This window comes from Rhipicephalus microplus, chromosome 1 (genome assembly GCF_043290135.1).
Source record: "Rhipicephalus microplus isolate Deutch F79 chromosome 1, USDA_Rmic, whole genome shotgun sequence".
Lineage (NCBI taxonomy): Eukaryota > Metazoa > Arthropoda > Arachnida > Ixodida > Ixodidae > Rhipicephalus > Rhipicephalus microplus.
Window position 1 is genome coordinate 54,756,000 of NC_134700.1, and position 19,369 is coordinate 54,775,368.

General features: G+C 46.0%; 1 protein-coding gene and 1 pseudogene across 4 annotated transcripts in view; both read right to left on the reverse strand.

Annotated features, from left to right (window-relative positions):
- LOC119178800 (glycerol kinase 5) overlaps nt 1-19,369 on the reverse strand; it is a 409,569-nt gene that overhangs the window by 155,710 nt on the left and 234,490 nt on the right. The gene's annotated exons all lie outside the window — the stretch shown is intronic.
- On the reverse strand, nt 5,099-10,224 carry LOC142770695 (uncharacterized; annotated as a pseudogene).

Below are 19,369 nucleotides of genomic sequence, written 5' to 3' on the forward strand. Positions count from 1 at the left end.
ATCCATCCATCCATCCATCCATCCATCCATCCATCCATCCATCCATCCATCCATCCATCCATCCATCCATCCATCCATCCATCCATCCATCCATCCATCCATCCATCCATCCATCCATCCATCCATCCATCCATCCATCCATCCATCCATCCATCCATCCATCCATCCATCCATCCATCCATCCATCCATCCATCCATCCATCCATCCATCCATCCATCCATCCATCCATCCATCCATCCATCCATCCATCCATCCATCCATCCATCCATCCATCCATCCATCCATCCATCCATCCATCCATCCATCCATCCATCCATCCATCCATCCATCCATCCATCCATCCATCCATCCATCCATCCATCCATCCATCCATCCATCCATCCATCCATCCATCCATCCATCCATCCATCCATCCATCCATCCATCCATCCATCCATCCATCCATCCATCCATCCATCCATCCATCCATCCATCCATCCATCCATCCATCCATCCATCCATCCATCCATCCATCCATCCATCCATCCATCCATCCATCCATCCATCCATCCATCCATCCATCCATCCATCCATCCATCCATCCATCCATCCATCCATCCATCCATCCATCCATCCATCCATCCATCCATCCATCCATCCATCCATCCATCCATCCATCCATCCATCCATCCATCCATCCATCCATCCATCCATCCATCCATCCATCCATCCATCCATCCATCCATCCATCCATCCATCCATCCATCCATCCATCCATCCATCCATCCATCCATCCATCCATCCATCCATCCATCCATCCATCCATCCATCCATCCATCCATCCATCCATCCATCCATCCATCCATCCATCCATCCATCCATCCATCCATCCATCCATCCATCCATCCATCCATCCATCCATCCATCCATCCATCCATCCATCCATCCATCCATCCATCCATCCATCCATCCATCCATCCATCCATCCATCCATCCATCCATCCATCCATCCATCCATCCATCCATCCATCCATCCATCCATCCATCCATCCATCCATCCATCCATCCATCCATCCATCCATCCATCCATCCATCCATCCATCCATCCATCCATCCATCCATCCATCCATCCATCCATCCATCCATCCATCCATCCATCCATCCATCCATCCATCCATCCATCCATCCATCCATCCATCCATCCATCCATCCATCCATCCATCCATCCATCCATCCATCCATCCATCCATCCATCCATCCATCCATCCATCCATCCATCCATCCATCCATCTATCTATCTATCTATCTATCTATCTAGCCGCCTACGACTTTTAGCTCAACTGGCTGTTTCGATAATGGTATCGATACCAAATTTGGTATGGCATAAGATGACCGTATGAAGAACATATATGACTAGTCATAACATGAAAATCATAACACATATGTCAAGAATGTCATGATTCACATTTCATGTTTCTGCAGCTCTTGCGGTGGTTTCGTTCACATGACATGATGCAAAACTGATGTGGTATCACATGATTGCATGGAAAACACAAGCAACATACCTTAACATGAATATCATAACATGCGTGTCATGCAACAACATGACTACATGCCACGCTCATGATGCCCTTGCGGCCGTTTTGCTAGCGTCAGATATACGAAATTAGGTATTACAGTACATGAATGAATGACGACGGTTCGTGGCTTGAGCAAACAAGATAATCATGAGATGCGTGTCATGTATCAACATGACTACATGCCACGCTCATGAAGCACTCACGGCCGTTTCACTAGCGCCACATATAGCAAATTTCGTATTACGGGACGTGGGGGAATATTGAAGGTATGATACTGGTGTAAACATAATAAACATGAGATGCGAGTCATCTAACAACATGCCTATGTGCTACGCTCATGATGCGCTCGCGGCCGTTTCGCTAGCTTCACATGTACCAAACCCAATATTACGTGATGCAAACGGACGACATAGGTAAATGACACATCCAAACATGATAATCATGACATGCGTGTCATGTAAAAATATGACTACATGCAACACTTATGATGCACTCGCGGCTGTTTCGCTAGCTTCACATATGCCAAATTTGGTATTATGTGACACCAGTGGATGATAAAGGTATGTGTCTGGTGGAAACATGATAATCATAAGATGGGTGTCATGTGAGAACATGACTACATGCCACAGTCAAGGCGTCAATACATTACGACGTGACGTGGTGTGCGTGCTCGCCGGCATCCATTTCGTCGCGTCACGTCAGCGTTGCCATGCCAGGCGCCGGTCTTGCCATATGCTCGCAGGTGCGCACCGCGCGGCGTTGTTTGACGCAGGCGCGTTTCAGCGCGTCCGATGTCCCTCTGTCACTAAATAGGGAGACGCAGTGCTGTCTATGTAATGCATCGGCGCCAAATGCACCAAATTGCATATCGTGCCAAATGCCGTCGGTCCGCGCCGACGAGCGCTGGTCGCGGCTGTCGCGCTTGGCGTCAGACTATAGAGTGCTCTCGTTTAGCTAACGTAGCCTCGATGTGCCCAGCGTGCACGCGCGTCAATGCTATACAGTGGAGTATATTGGGCCCTTCTTGATGCACTCCCGGCCGTTTTGCTAGCTCCACATATACCAAATTTGGTGTTACGTGACGTCAATGGATGACGCAAGTATATGACCGGTGCAAACATGATAATCCTGACACGCGAGTCATGTAAGAGCATGACAACATAGCAAGCTCATACGTGCTCGTGACATTCCGCTCGCTCCATATACACAAAATTTGGTATCCCCTTATGTGAATAGATGACGAAGGTAAATGACACATCCAAACATGATAATCAAGACATGGAAGTCATGTACGGCACCATTTACCTCCACCTCAAAAGGATGTGCTGATTTTAAAGTGACATGTCATCTTTTCTCATTCATATTTTGCATATCATCAATTGCCACTATACTTGGGATCTGCTTTTTTTTTCCCCTCAGCGCTACAGGAAAACGCAAATACTCGAAAGCCTTCAAAGACTTTCCTGTGAATATTTGCGAAACGACGCAACTCTGTACAATAAAAATGAGAACAAAAGAAACAACGGAATTGTTTACAGGCGCCATCTGTGTACTGATAATGCGCATTGAGCTTGAGGTTATAATGACAAACAAGCATGAAAGGTAAGCATCCTGTGGGGCAACATACGTTAGCTATTACGGTGGTTTATCTCTATAACTAAAACAAGACATCCGAGAATCTAGCCACCCTTAAGCAACGACACGGCCGCAACATAAGTAAGCCCTTATAACAAAAGCCATTTTCGAGATTACTTCTCTGTTTTATAAGTTCTGCGACACTTCAGTATGATTATTATTAAAGTGGCGTCGCATTATACGTTAATCAGTCTCTTCCGTGAAAATGAAAAAAAAATAGTTTACCTTCCCGCTGCTTCTGTAATTACAGTTCATTTCTTGTTTCAGGCTTGAATGATCGTGAGCATATGCTGTGCCTTCTCTTTTTAACACCATTCTTACCACTCCCTTTCCTTGCCAGTATTTTGCCAGTATCTATAACTTTACAGCATCAAAACGGGCCTTAAAACGATGTGCCGCACGATTGGAAGAGTGCTCATTGGTCAGCTTTCTGCATGATCTGTCTGAGAAGTCGCCTTGTTGGCCACTGCACGATGTGCTCCAATTGTGAACCACTTCTCCAATGCGCAAAAACTCCAGGCCGAAGTAACAAAAAAAAAATTGTCCGAGCCCACGCACAGTGGGAATCGATGATTTGCGAAGCATGGATGAGGAAGGTTGATATCTGACTTTAAAATCAGCACGATACGAGGCAGACGTAACTAAGCTGTACATGGCTTCCACGTCATGACTGCTATGTTTGGACTTGTTATTTACTTTCGTCGTCTATTTAGGTCACGTGATATCGAATTTGGTATATGTGGAGCAAGCAAAACGGCCGCAAGCGCGCTATTAGCGTAGCAAGTAGTCATGTTTTACATTACACGCAAGTCTTGATTATCGTGTTTTAACAAGTCATTTACCTTTGTGATCCATTCGCATCATGCGATACCCTATTTGGTATATGTGAGGCTAGCAAAACGGCCACGAGCGCGTCAAGAGCATGGTATGTTGTCATGTTCTTATATCACACTGATGTCATCACTATCATGTTTGCACCAGTCATATATCTTCGTCATTTACTTACGTAACGCAACACCAAATTTGGTATATTTAGGGCGAGCGAAACGACCGCGAGCACACTGTGAGTGCAGCATGTAGTCATGTTACGTGACACGCTTTTCATGATTATCAAGTTTGGACGTGTCATTTACCTTTGTCGTCCATTCGCATCACGTAATACCAAATTTGGAATATGCGAAGCTAGAGAAACGGTCACGAATGCATCATGAGCGTGGCATGTAGTCATGTTGTTACATGACATGCATATTCTGATTCTTACACTTGCACCTATCACATACCTTTGTTGCCCATTCACGTCCAGTAATACCAAGTTTGGTATATGTGAAGCTAGCGAAACATGTGCGAGTCAGTGGTGGTCCAGCGTATCTAAGATTTGAAGCTATTTTTGAAGCCGAAAAAAGGCTCGTTTGTAGCAATTTAGGAGCAGCCACATAAGCATTTTGTTTCAGTTCTATAGCACAAAATTTTGCACTTTGGATCAGTTGCAGCAGGAGAAAATCAAAATGCATTAAATTTCGTGCAGCGTATTACTACTGCACAATTGTTCGGTACTTAGAGTAAATAGACACAAGCAAGACTGACGAAGCGCTGCCATTTAGCTTGTGCACTCACAACAGGAAACCATGACATCTTGCAAACAGACTTTATTTGCCTATGTAAATAACGCTTTTACACTACTGAGAACAGTTTCATGCAATAAAACATAATACAAAAGTGACCAGAAATGGAAAAAACAATTTTGCACTGTCGGCAATAAGAAAATGACTAGATATACAAAGCTGTAATATTGAGAGTGTGAATTAATTTACTATTCAGACGTGCCTACATGCACTGGTCGTCTGACCTTGTCTTGTTTACAATGTAAAATGGGCTTTAAAATCATAATGTTTTCAATTTTAACTCATGCATATTGCACAATGAAAGCACGGAAAGTTCTTTCCACCAATGGCTTTTGCTACTTCCATTTTTCCAGCTCATCAAGCTCGAGAAGTGATGCAGCCAAGATCTCATTACCTTCAGCTAACACCAGTTGCCCACTTTGAACCTGCTCCATGCTCTCGTGAGCCAATCCAGTAGAGAATATCTCTTGTGCGCGTTTAAGTAATGCACGGCATGACGCAACCTTTTTATTTAGGTCCTTTTTCAGACATTACAGCGTAATTGAATTGGGCTGGATCTGTGTGGTTTCCCAATTTGTCACTTTCGAATCCTCGCTTTCCTTTTCAAGCATCTCCGCATAACATGTCCTTGCCTTGTTTACACATCGGAGCACCTTAGGTGACAGGGGTACTTTGGTGGCATCCCCGTTGTATCTTTGCAAATACGTCTTGACCTGTCGTAGTTCATTTAGGGTATTGAGAGACAAAGAGGCGTGGCCCTCAAGCAGACGCTTATTTACACTGGACCCCCTCTCGCAGTCTGCCTTACCAGAGACAGGAGGGCTTTCACGAGTTTTGCAAGCAGTGGATACTTTTGCTCACCAGCAGCTGATTTTTGCTGAAATACTTTAGCCCACGAGCTGTCAATCCTTTCAGGTACTGCAATTTCACTGTTGTTCATTGGATCACATTTAGGCATGCACGCCTCGTCAACTAATGAAGATACTTCATTCAGCTGTAGCACTTGTGGCAGGTGGAAAGCAAGGTAACGCAGTGAGCGGGCTTCAGAGTCTGCATCTCTGAAGTGCAAGCCGAGAATTCGTGCATGTTGCAGCAGTTTGTTTTCAAGAGCCAGCTTTTACAGCAAGTCTTGTGAGCACGCTATGTAAAAAGCACGGGCCCGAAGCCACAACCGCTTTCTTTCAGGGAGGTCCCAAGTCCGCAATGCATCATCTGTATCCATACCCAGCTTGGGCTTTGTCTCCCACAGTGTGGAGTCTTGGAGGTCAAGGCTCTTCAAATCATCAACAGTCTTGCCTTGGTAAGCACTGCGCAAAAAGCGGCTGAGAACTCTCTCAACTAATGACAACAATTCCGCATGAAGAATATGGAAAAGTGGTTCTTGTTTCTGAAATAGCTTCTGGTAGTCTGTGAATAGCTCAGCACAGTTCTTCAGAAAAAGCACCTTAACATAAATTGGTTTCTGTAAGAATGCCACAGCCAGCTTGTTATAAAGACTTTGGGTAGTAGAGCGCTGGCCAGTCCTGTTGGCTTTTTCAAAGTAGTCCTTAATGGCATCCAACTGCTCCTGAATACGGCACAGAGATTCTTGTAATATGAGCCACTTGTTCGACACATGTCACAAAAACACATGCGACGAAATACCCAGGACTCCCTGTCTTTCTCTAAATAGCTCCGAGCGGACAGCAGGTTTGAGGTAATTGTAAACATTTCTTACCACTTCTACATCAGATCCAAAAGCATCTAATGCCTTAGCAAAAGATATGTGTACCTTGTAGAAGCTGCAATGACCAACACCAGCAATGCTTGATGTCAGATGCTGTTCTAGCTTTTTTTTCTGACACTTTTCATGACGTTAGGACCATTACTAAAGAAACAAATGATACCCTCTCTTGGCAGCTGGACAAGTGCATCTTCTACACAGCCGACAATGATCTCAGCGGTGGCCCGTCCAAGATTATACGACTGGACATGTTCAACGACAACATGATGTTCAGTTTCAGAAAAAAACCTTACAAGCACATCAAGTTCTTGCACTCGCTGCTCAGATTTCAGAGTTTCGTCTACCACGATAGAACAGAAGACACCCGGATGACATAGTTCATCTACCACTTTTGATTTGAAATATGGGCCCAGTCCATCAGACACAATGCATGAGAGCTTTGACCAGACAGATCTGAAGCCCTTGGCAACACTGCTGTCTGGGAAAATTCTGTGGTAGATTTCCGTTGCGGTGTCACCCCATGAAAATGGGATGCCCTTGGTTGTGATAGACATGGCAAAAATTGCTTCGGCCTTGCAAACTTGATCTTGTAGAGAGGTGCTAGAGGCTCCCGTTGAAAAGTTCAAAGCAGCTTGCACCAACTTAAGAGGCTGGAGGTTTCCATTTTTGTCTCTGTTCTTTCCAGTAGCATGGATATGCTTTTTCATCGTTGCATGGTGTTTCAATGTAGCAGTATCATGTTGAGAGGGATCAATAGTGCAATTGCAGACAACACACAGAGCATCTGTGTCTTCAACTCCCTCTTTGCGCCAAAGGTGAATGGTGTCATTATTGGCATCGATTTCATTGAACACTGACTCCTTTAACTTGGTTCTTTGCCCTAGAAAGAACAAAAAAATAGAATCACTAACTTATTTTCTAGAAAAAGTAAATTAGGACACCAACTCTAATAACAAAAAATAATCTTTCTGAATAATCGCAATGCTGACTAATTTTTCTAGTACACCAAGCTAAAAAGTAAATATATGCATTATGTTTGCTAACACTTGAACACTATTTACTCTTCAGCACCTTGTAAATTTTTGTGCAGAAAAAGCTATGCGCCCCCCTCTGCTATCACTAACACGCTGTCGCAAAACTGTCAACGCTTCCAGTACTACGCGATCAACTAGAGCTGGCACCGTACTTTAGTATATAACGACCTCGTTAGCGGCCAACTCCATAACGGCGAACTGCTCAGACAATTCACAAAACAATAATCCATTGTCGAACTTTAAACACAAATGAGAGCTTGAATACTTGTCGAGCTTAGCTGCAGTGCACGGCTACTCACGGCAGACGACTGAGCCTGTGCTTGCTCTACAGCATACGGCGAAGCCAATATAAGCGCATTTTCGTCTTTGTATTCAATTACTGTAATGAGCGTCAACAACGACAAGAAAATATGCAGCTTGTAAAAATCAGTGATTAACTCGGGAACGCCATCAGCTTTACCTTTGAAGTGAACTGGAAAAGGCCTAGCGACGCTGTCGAGCTATCAGCGGTTACGAGCACACAAAACCAGAAATATTTTCTTTCGTAGATGCCGATCTGCCCGTGGTACTAATCCTGTGAAAGTATCGCCGAAGACATTGTTTTAAAAAGATATTCCACGATATACATGCCATAGCCTATGGCATTTCGTGACGATTGCTTTTTCTGTAGAAATAACGAGGGCACTATATCCCGTATAAATTGTTATTTTGAACGAACACAGCGAAGGACACACGAAGCTGCGGCTGCGGCGAAAAGCAGGATATACACGTCGGCTACACGGCAGAGCCTGAAATGACAAGTCTGCTTCACTGTCGCTTTAGCTCCTTAAGTACCAATACGCTAAAACACGTTTGCATGCACGATGCGATTTACCGCCAACTTGGGTCACTGCAATATAGTCCCATTTTCATTCGAACTTTGCGATAACAGCTTCCACGATAACAACACTTAATGAATAGACCATGCATACTTACGTTTGCTCATTTTCTTAACCGTGCGTTAGAAGGTGGACGCTTTCACGTCACTTAACGCTGCTGGACGAATGCGCGGGAAATCGACAAACGACAAGCCAACCGACAAGCAAGCAAACCGATCGGAGTCGGAGTGCCTGCAGCTGGTTGCCAGATCAAGAACAAATACAAATCATAATAAGCCTATTACGATTCAAGGCAGGGTGAGGCTTTGGTGCACTTGGCACAAGTTGCACTTCGTTGAATGCATTGAGGCGCAGGCAAGTAGAAATGTAGCAAAATCGCACAAATGGCGCAGTTGGACCACCACTGGCGAGTGCGTCAAGACTTTGGCATGTAGTCATGTTCTAACATGACACACATCTCATGACTATGATGTTTGCACCAGTTATATAGCTTCGTCATCTATTTACGTCCCGCAATACCCAATTTGGTATATTCAAAGCTAGTGAAACGACCGCGAGCACACAATGAGCTTGGCGTGTAGTCGTCACTTACATGACATGCATGTCACAATTTCGCCGTTAGGTTCTGTTACTTATGCTCACCGTGCAGCAATGTCATACCATACCAGTTTCGCAATACGTCATACGTCAACGAAACCACCGCAAGAGCAGCAAGACCAAGAAATGTAAATCATGACATTCATGATAGCCAAATATGCTCGTCATACAGGCATGTTATGCCATACCAATTTTCGTATCGATGCTAATATCAAAACGGCCATGAGAGCTAAAAGTCGTAGGTGGCTAGATAGATAGATACGCTCAAATTCGCCGAAGTTCACTAAGAAATGCTTCGCATTCAATATCACAATCACGTTTGCTATTCAATATTTATTCATGGTACGGCAGTACACAAGTATTTGCATAATCTAGGAATCTCAGTGAAAACTGTTGGATTCGTTTCAAAAAGTGTACTCGCAAACTGTGGTAAAAACGAATTCAATGGGAAGTTCTAACGCCCAAAAATCTTTCGTGAGTTGTGCAGCAATTTTCGCAGCAAAGTCATGTGTGAAACGCAAAAGGCGTGGCACTCCGGCAAGAATACACACAGCTCCACCTAAACCAAAAATTGTTTAGATGGGCCGATATGATTTTAGGAGTGAATTTCGGGGTCGAGATGGAGGTTGGCTCTGCTTAAGAAAGATGCGAATAACTGGCCACGGGCTCAGAGAACGCTCACTTATGCTCGCCGACTATCGCCGTCACGCCCCGCCAAAAGGCAGAAAAGCTACATGCATGAGTTAAGCCGCTCCTCTGCCCTCGTCTTACGCGCTTTACCCTCCTAGTGGCGTCCCGTCAGGCACGGTGATATGGTTCTGAGCCAGGCATAATGTTTTCTGTGGCAACTAAAAATCTCGATATTCCCAAGCATGCTTCCTTCGCTACTTTTATATGGCTCCCTATTGAAGAAAAAAACACAGCATTTTCAGTGTCTCCTACTGCATTTCAGCGCGCTGGGTGACACTCAAAACGCTGTACAGTGTGTCCCAGTGTGCTACACCGCACTGAGAGCCACCAGCACACCCTGTAAAGCGTGGCCAGTGCCGCCCAGTGCACTGAAACGCACTGCACCTTACTGTACAGCACGGCCCAGTGTATTATTGTGCGCTGGGAGGCACTGGTCACGCTGTACAATCTCTGCCGCACACTGGGGATGTAAGCGGCACATTGGAACAAAACTGGGCGCGATCAGTGCACTTTCTGTAAGACTTCATAATGAATCGTGAGATGTCGATCGTAAAATTCACCGAATATGATCGAAATATAACATATGTGCTGTACATACATAGCTTTAGTTAGGCATCAAATGTGCGAGCACACTAAAACAATCATATGTCGAGCGTGCAGCTGATGAACGGCGCCAGGATTTTTATTTTATGTGGGAAAGGGGGTGGAGCACCGACGACAATTGTGTTTCTTCAGGAAGCATGAAGGCACAGAACTTATTTATCGTTCTTTGACTATGCTTGTTTTTTAGGGGGGGGAAAGGGGGGCAGGCGAGTATTTTGGGAGGCAGAAATTGTAGACCACCTGTGCCCACCCCCACCCCTGGCACGCGTGCGCTTTTTTTCAAGTGTTATCGAGTTTCGTCAATATATTTCATAAACCGCATTGATATCACTATTCGCAACTAAGTATGACAGTGCATTAGTTCGATAATCAAGATCAAGCTACTCACGCAGTCGGTCGTTACGGCTAGTAGCGCAGAAAGCCGCACGTCTCCGGCAGCAGTTAGTCGCTGCAATGCCCAATCTCGGTGTTTTTAGCTTCTGATCCGTGTTGTCGAAGATGAAAATATGACCTGTCATGGGATAGTTATGATCAAAACTACATTTCAACGGTTATTAGACCCTTTGTAACCTGAATATCCACGATCTTCACAGCGACCATGGCACACGAAGTACGACCCTGACCGTGGCCTTTCGGCTAGGGTGAACTGCTGCGGCTTTCGTACGTAGAACGTAAGCGAGGAGGACAGAAAATACTTTCAAATGAGTGACGAAATCTACAGTGTCCAGATGCACGCTGCTTTCTACATAGCTATGACTAACCGCATCGCGATTCACTGCGATTGCCCAAACACATATGCGATTACGCTAATAAGTTTTGCGGCAAAACGTTGTGATCCAAGGCCACCCGTTATAAATAGGCCAACAATCACCTGTTAGGTTTAAGCAAGCACGAAGAGACGAAACTCTGCATTTTTAAGCAACAAAATCAAAATATTGGATACAGGAATCAGTTTTAACGGGAAGGAAAATACGTTCGCTCTCGCCTTTCAGGTGTTGTGTAGTGGGCTGCGTGTCAGACTCGGGATGCGTGATGTGATGAGGTGGTATGTGCAACTACCGCTCACCGGCTTTCTTAATCATTTTTTCCAATGCGCTCGTGTGTGTGCATGACCACTATTTGTAAAAACAATTTAAAAGCTAGATGTCGGCCGATAACGAATGTCCAGGTCTGCAGCGTATGAGCGTCCCCGCGACCAGCACCACACTGGTCTAGTAATCAGGTATGGCACTGGAACAGTGCCACTAGGTTTTGCGATAAGGCTGGCTCGTTGTACGCCTAACAACTTCCTAGCGCAGCGCATCATGCCTAAATGTTTATAACCCTTGTGAATTATTTCGAAATATTCTGATAGCCTTGTGCCCGCAAACGCGAACGGTTGAGTTCATTCTTGAGCTAACGCGGCCATCAGCGATACGAAGGTTTTTGACCAGGCTAGTTGATAAAGATTCATAATAACTTACAGAGACACAGACGAAAAGTGACACACAAAGATAAGCGCTAACAAGTTAATTTTATCTCGAAGGAACATGCCGGTATAGATATGCAGGAATGCCCATGCTCGAGTAAATGCTGTTAAAAGAGTCCTTTGTGCAAAGAAGTTCGCTCATAATCATAGTATAACAATATCATAAGTTTACTTCAAGGTTCATTTCATTATTGAAGGTTGTTCTTTAAGTGCCAACTTCGATATTTAACCTTTTTTCAGTAGGGTCACCAAAAATATACACAGAACGTGCGTCTGCTGGAGCATCGTCAAAAAACTAAAAAAGGTAGAGATAGTTTTTTGACGCAACACTGTTCCGAGTGTGTCTGCGCTGCTAACTTTGATCTCTCGTTGCTTCTAGTAGTGCCGGAATGCTTATGCCCTGTCGTCGTTCGTTCTATGTATCAGGAGCGTCGCCAGCAATTATTTTCACGAAAGGGAGGGGAGGGTTTCAACTCACCCACCTAGGGGGAGGGGAGACGCAAGCATAAGATTTTCTCTCCAACATGACTATTGGTGGTAGTTCGAGCAAATTCTGTACATATGTATTGCCACGTTCCTTCCCTGATAAAACTGAATGCTGGGTCAGAGCCGCTAGAAGAGAAAAAATGACTGCATATCCATGGAGTGAATGATGGAGAGTGGGGCGAAGCATCCATCCATCCGTTTTTGCTTCCGTCCGTCCATGCATTCATCTGTGTGACCGTCCACGCGCCCGTCCGTGTATGCATCTGTTTGTGCGTCCGTCCCTGCGTCCGTCCCTGCGTCCGTCCATGCGTCCATCCGTCCGTGCAGCCATCCATGCGTCCTTTCATGCGCCTGTCTGTGTGTCCGTTCGTCCATCTAGTAAACACTCCAAGTACTACCATCTCGCATCTTTTCATCGTATATTCCGCATATAGAAGCACCACCATCCAGCGGACATTTCAAGGACTAAAAGAGAGGTGGCACATGCACACTTTTTTTCGGCTTGCGCTACTTGACTACTTCCCACCTTTAACCACCTCGAGTTCATGGTATACACTAGTTGACTGTATTCATGGCACTGCGGCCCAATGCTCGCTAAACTTTTCTAAAACGAAGGAGGTTATGCCCAGCGAGTATAACGTAGCAACCCTTTCTTGTCAGATAGTGCTCAATGTACATGCCAATGGCTACTAATGGGAAATGAGAGACAGGAGAATTCGGCTTTTAGTTAATGCACACGCTGCGAATTTTTCATTGTTCAACAACGCACAGGAGAAACCTCCCACCGGCACCACCTTGCAGGTCAAAAGGTAAAACTGGTTACACACTACTACTTCGACTACGACTACGAGGGACGAACGGGTGCCGCTTTAAAGAGCTTCACCCCTAAAAGAAAGAAGTGGCGTTCCGTCAATAATACCGAGCGCACGTCAGCCTCTCTGTTCTCTATATAGTATGGTGCCATGAAACCCGGGAGAAGACTGACCTCCTGCACCGAAGATGGACCGCCTGTTCGAGCCGCCCCTACAAGGCTCATCCCGTCCGCTACCGAAGCTGTAAAAGCAGTGAATCAATCTCCGGCCGTTCTGCAAGTCTTCTTGGATGACCTCCAAGACAAAGATATGACACCTGAAAATTTCAATGACAGGATTGCTGACCTCATAATCGACGACGCCGAGTATGACGCGGAGTGGATGGCAGCTCTCCAATATCACGACACGATCCGCAACATGATGAGCCGTGTCCGCCCACTTCTTAACTCAGCTTTAAGGCTCGCTGACAGCACTGCACCTCTCATCGCTACCGCAACTGAGTCTTGAGGTGCTTCTGCTCAAAGAAGTTCCCGATCCTTGCTGCGAGTTGCCCTACCTAAGTTACAGGTACGCGTTTTCTCTGAGGAACTTCGTGAGTGGCAGGGCTTCTGGGAGCATTTTGCGGTCACGATCCACAACAATCGTGAGCTTTCAGACATTGAGTAGTTTGCTTATCCGAGGTTGTATGTAACAGGACCATAAAAACATGCGATCGAAGGTGTTCGACTGGAGTAAGCGAACTACGCGGTAGCTGTCAAGGCGCTCCAAGAGAGGTTAGGCCGTCATACAGCCCTCGTAGATGAGCACATCGACAGCTTGCTAGCCATCGCTATTGTGGGCCGTTCCTCCAACACATCGCAGCTGCGCGAACTCTATGAACAAATACGTTTTCGCACCAGCTGACTCGGTAGCCTCAGAGTTCAAACGTCGGAGTACACAGTTACACTTCAGCGTGTTCTCATGCGATCGCTACCCGAAAACATCGCTGTTCTGTACCGGCAACGCATGAAAGAGGCCGAGGGGAATGACGGGCCTACTCCAAAGTTATGTCAAGAAGAAGTTCGCAACATAATCAAGTGTCTTCGGATTCAGATCGAGAGTAGAGAAGAGAGCTCCCGTTCGAGGTGCCCACGAAAACCCAGTGCCGCAGCACACCAAAAAAGTGATCCTCACTTTCAGCCGCCGGTACCACCAGCATTGGTGCTCGCCGCAAGATCTGCAATGAAAGGGCATGACTGCTGCGTATTATAGGCCACCGGGAACACACCGTAAAGAACTGAACTGTCAGGCTACCGTGACAGCCGATAATATTTCGATGAAGCTAAATGAAAACGACTGCTGCTTCAAGTGTGCCAGAAAGGGGCACGTCGCACGACAGTGCCGCAACGCAGCGCGGATTAAATGCAAGCACTGCGAAAGCCGTCGTCTTACCGCGCTTTGCGAAATATGGAAACCGTACAACAAACAGAGCGCTGACAACAGTGACACCACGAAAATCGACAACGTGCCAGTGATCACCAGTGCTGTCTCAAGCAGTGTTACGTCTCCATCACCAGCGGTTCTCGTGCAAATGACTACAGTATGGGTGTCGGGAAGGCACAATGCCGTGCTGGTTTGTATACCGCTTGACATTGGCAGCCAAAGGACATTTATACGACGTGACTTGTTCAAAAGACTCGCTCTACCTTCCGTCAGCACAGAATACCTGTCTCTGCTAACGTTTGGCAATAGCTAACGTTCCCGCAACTGCCGATACCGAACCGTACAACTCCCACTGCACAGTCGCTTCGATCCAAACGAAATCACGATAGATGCTCTGAAGGTGACAAAAGTATGCACGGTGAACATGCCAGCAATCAGGCAAGATCTTGTGATGCAGTTGCACGAACGCGAGATGCTTGTGGCGGATAAACCGCAGCTCGGACATCGACCAATTCAAATAATCAGTATCATTGGATCGAACAGCTATTGGTGTACAGTGACAGCGAGAATCAAATGCCTGAGTAAGGACCTATGCGCTGTTAACACGATATTTGTTAACTAGTGCAATGCATTCTTGAAGTAGACACTGCTCACGGCTTGCATCATGAGAACAGCGCATCGGCTCTATTCCTTTCGTGTGAACGCCATAGCCAAGCCACATCATGCATGGCTGACCCGACAGAGACGTGGCATCTTGGTGCGAGAGGTATCATCGACCCTCTGAAAGCCACCAGTGCATTGAAGCGCAAACCACTGTGGTGTATCAGTCCTTCAATGTCGCAGAATCATTCTCAAGGGACTTGGAAGATATCGTTCATTGCCTCAACAGATGCTATTAAAAGGGCGACTAGAAAAATGACATCAACCTGCCCCACTACCGTGGAGACGCCCTGTATGCGCCACTGTGAGCCTCTACGTTCCACTTGGATCATAAGATTCCGCCGCGATGCCTCATCGAAGGAACCATCCTTCACAGAACCACTGACGGCCTCAGAGTTGAGCGAGGTAGAAATGTATTAGTTGAAGTTGGTCCAACACACCGCATTTGCAAGCAAAATTATGGCCATGAAAAAAGGATTACGCATTCCAAAATCATCCAGTGTACTGACTTTACAACCGTTTCTCGACCAGTACCAACTACTTCGAGTAGGATGCAGGCTTCAGAAGCTCGACGACACAGAGGATCTGAAGCATCCGATCTTGCTTCCTGCAGACCACCAATTTACCTATCCCTTGGTTGACGCAGCGCACAGACAACTGCTGCACGGTAGGATTCAAATCATCCTCGTATATTCTCTAAAGCGCTTTTGGATAATCAAATAGCACCGTACAGTGAAAAGCGTTTAGAAACCGTGCTTACCCCGCTGGCGATGTTGCCTATTTACAGGATCTGCCCCGGCACCACCCTTGCCAAAGAAAAGAATGAGTAAAGCAATACTATTTGAAGTGATGGGAATTGATTTCTGTGGGCCACTGTATTGCCATGATGAATTAGCCTCATCAAGAAAGGTGCACATCCTTGTCTTTTTTTGAGCGGTGACCAGAGAAGTACACCTGTAAATGACAACCGATTTGACCATGCAAGCATTTATAGTGGCTTTAAAGCACTTTGCCGCATGACGCAGAATACCTGTGATCGTATAGTCGAACTATGCGAAAGCATTTCATTGCAGTGCCAAGCACCTACGCTCACTCTTCGAAGGCGACATTCAAAACTATGCCAGTGCTCACAGAATCCAGTGGCGCTTCATAGTCGAATGTGCGCTGTGGTGGGATAGCTTTTGGGAACGCATCATTCGCACTATTAAAGAAGCACTCAAGCATTGCCTCGGACGCAGCAGTTTGCGTTACGAGCTGCTCACCGTGTTACCGGAAGTTAAAAAGGCTGTTAACTGCAGACCGCTCACGTACTTAGAGGATGACGTCATATCAACAGATGCTCTGACAACATCCCACTTCTTAGTCGGCAAGCGTCTCGTCACCCTACCTACACAACAGAAGATTCTTGCCCTCAATGCAACCGCGTCCGACCTGCGACGAAGAGCGCGGTACCACAAACAGCTACTTCAGAGTCTGTGGAAGCAGTGGAAAAAAATAGTACCTTCTGTTCCTTTGTGCTGCTCACCACAGCAAGCCGACGTCGTCATATGAATTAAAGCCTGGTGATCTCGACTTGTTAGAAGATTTAAATACTCCGCCTCTAACATGCAAGATGGCTCGTGTCGTTAAGACACTCTTGGGTAAAGATGGCACTGCGCGTTTTTTTATGATACGACTACAGTGTCTAGAAATATACTGCCTAGTGTGCCGAGCGCGCACATTCCGTACGAGAGAGGTTGGTTGCGCATCTGATGACTGCACTCAGATGCCACAAGTGGCGCTGCGTGTCGAGAGGGTGCACGAACGTGCCTCTCGTCCTGTTGCTGCCGGAGCCTCGCCACGTTTAAAATCAGTGTGTGACAGCTGCAATCTGATTTACTGTGAAGTTCGATGGCGCCATATGTACACTACAACACCCTGAGATGTTAAAATCTAAGTGGCAATGCAAAGAAAGGACGTGTATTGTGCCGCTGTGTCAAAGAAGTTATTGGTCGAACAAGGAAACGGTGTTTTGTTCCCTGCACTAACAAATCCAGCATGGTTTCCTGAATGAAAAAGTAGGATCAAAAGGGCAGACAGAAGGCTGGATCCGAAGGCTGTCATGTGAGAAAAGCATTCTGAGAATGACTCCACCGAACTATCTTTTCGGATTAGCATGAACGGTGTCGAGAATGAAATCGCCGTTTAGGCAAAATTTCAAATATTATTATTTATCTAAAAAATCGAAAATACCCTTTCGAATTTCATTCACACAGTTTTTCTCCCATGTATACGTCGGAATCCCTTTCCAACAACGTTCTGAGTATCATATGCAGCGAGTGTCAGATTATTCATTGGCATGTTATCATTCTTTGTTTTCAATCGAATCCTAATGGAATGCAGGCTAAAAGGTAAAGGTTTTAGGATCTTTTGTGATAATTCTTGTTCTCAAGAACAAAGCACACTTTAATAAATAACTCTGGTGGTTATACTGTCAATGGTTTTTAAAATTAATATCTTTGCATACTGCAACGACTTTGAGCATCTATCTATCTATCTATCTATCTATCTATCTATCCATCTATCTATCTGTCCATTCCTCCGTCTTTCAATCCGACTGCCTGTCCGTCTGTCCATCTGTCCTTCCGTCTGTCTGTCTTTCCATCCATCTGTCTGTCCGTCCGTCCGTCTGTTTGTCTGTCCATCCGTCCCTCTGTCTGTCTGTTCATCCATCCGTATGTCTGTCCGTCTGTCCGTACGGCTGTCTGTCTCAGTCCATCCGTCTGTCTGTCCGTCCGTCTGTCTATCCGTCCATCTGGCCGGCCGGCTGTCTGTCTGCCTATCTATCTATCCATCTATCTATCTATCTATCTATTTATCTATCGAATCGCCTACGTCTGGTTGCCCTCACAATCACCCCCTTAACTTAGGGTCTTCGAAATACTTTGCAAGAAGAGCCAAATGTTCGTGAAATGCCAATGATGGTTCCAGTGTTGACTATTCAATTTCTTGCACATATTTAGCGTCACTTCATAATATTTCACTCAATAAAAAATTACAATAGAGTCACCTTGCATAGCATTGACTCCCAAGTTACGTGGGATCTGCGCCTTTTTTTTGCGGGCAGTAGCAGATGGCGAACTGTATGCCACGAAATGATCATTTGGTATTGCAAAGCGCCAGTATTGTGAAACCAATGAAGTAGTTCTTATACAATAAAGCATTATGTGAAAAACACTCCGAAAATGCAGAAAAATATTAGTTGGCCTCGCGCGGCTCGGCCTCCTGCAGGCTTCGCAGCGCTTGCGGAGCGCAAGGATTGAACGAAAATGCACCCACTCACAGAGCAGCATACCATGCGGGCGCTGCTGGCAGTCATCAGCTGCGGGGCCATCTCCTAGCCCGCGCTCAGCACACTAGGCAGTATGTTTCTAGACACTGTTATGCGACTGTCGAACGGTAAGCAAGTCCGACAGCCTGTGTGCAACTTTACCTCCTGGGGCTGCACTCAAGCAGCGCGGCGACGGGAGTGTGAAAAAAACTGAATAGGACGGTGCGGCGCAGTGTCCGTGCGACTTGTGCTGTGTCAGAGCCGCTAGAAGAAAAGGAAGAAGTGGCAAACCGTTACCAATCGCACGTCAGTCTCTCTGTCCTTTACATTCCTCGAGTGTTGTTCTCGCTTGTTACACTGCATGTAAATATCAGCGCGAACCGCGCCTGGAGTGCTCGCGAAGCTTCAGTATTGTGATAGATCATTTCGTGATGATCACGTCTACTTTGCGGACATGACAGATTATTCTGGAACCTTTGGGCCCGCTAGCGATAATGCTAGAATATTCAGCGACACGTCCTCAGTCACTGCTTGTCCATTGATAGATAGCCGACGTTCTGTTTGCCGCTATCAGTGCCCGTTTATTGCTGTAATCTGACTTTCACTTTCCTAGCCACAAGTTCGACCGAATAAAAAGTTTCATCTTAGCATTCAGTCTGCTCCTTTCGTCCACCTCATGACCCCATGACATCTGGTGGAGGTGCTGCTTTTTTCGTATACCGGATGCCCCCGTCAAGCAGTTAACCTAGCCCACGTTGCAAACAAGAAACCGATACCAGCCACGAGCAGCGCGTTAGCCGCAGGCCACAACGTCTGTCGCCGGAGTGCAGACTTCTACCCGACAAGACTCGGAAGGCCAAGACGTCGAC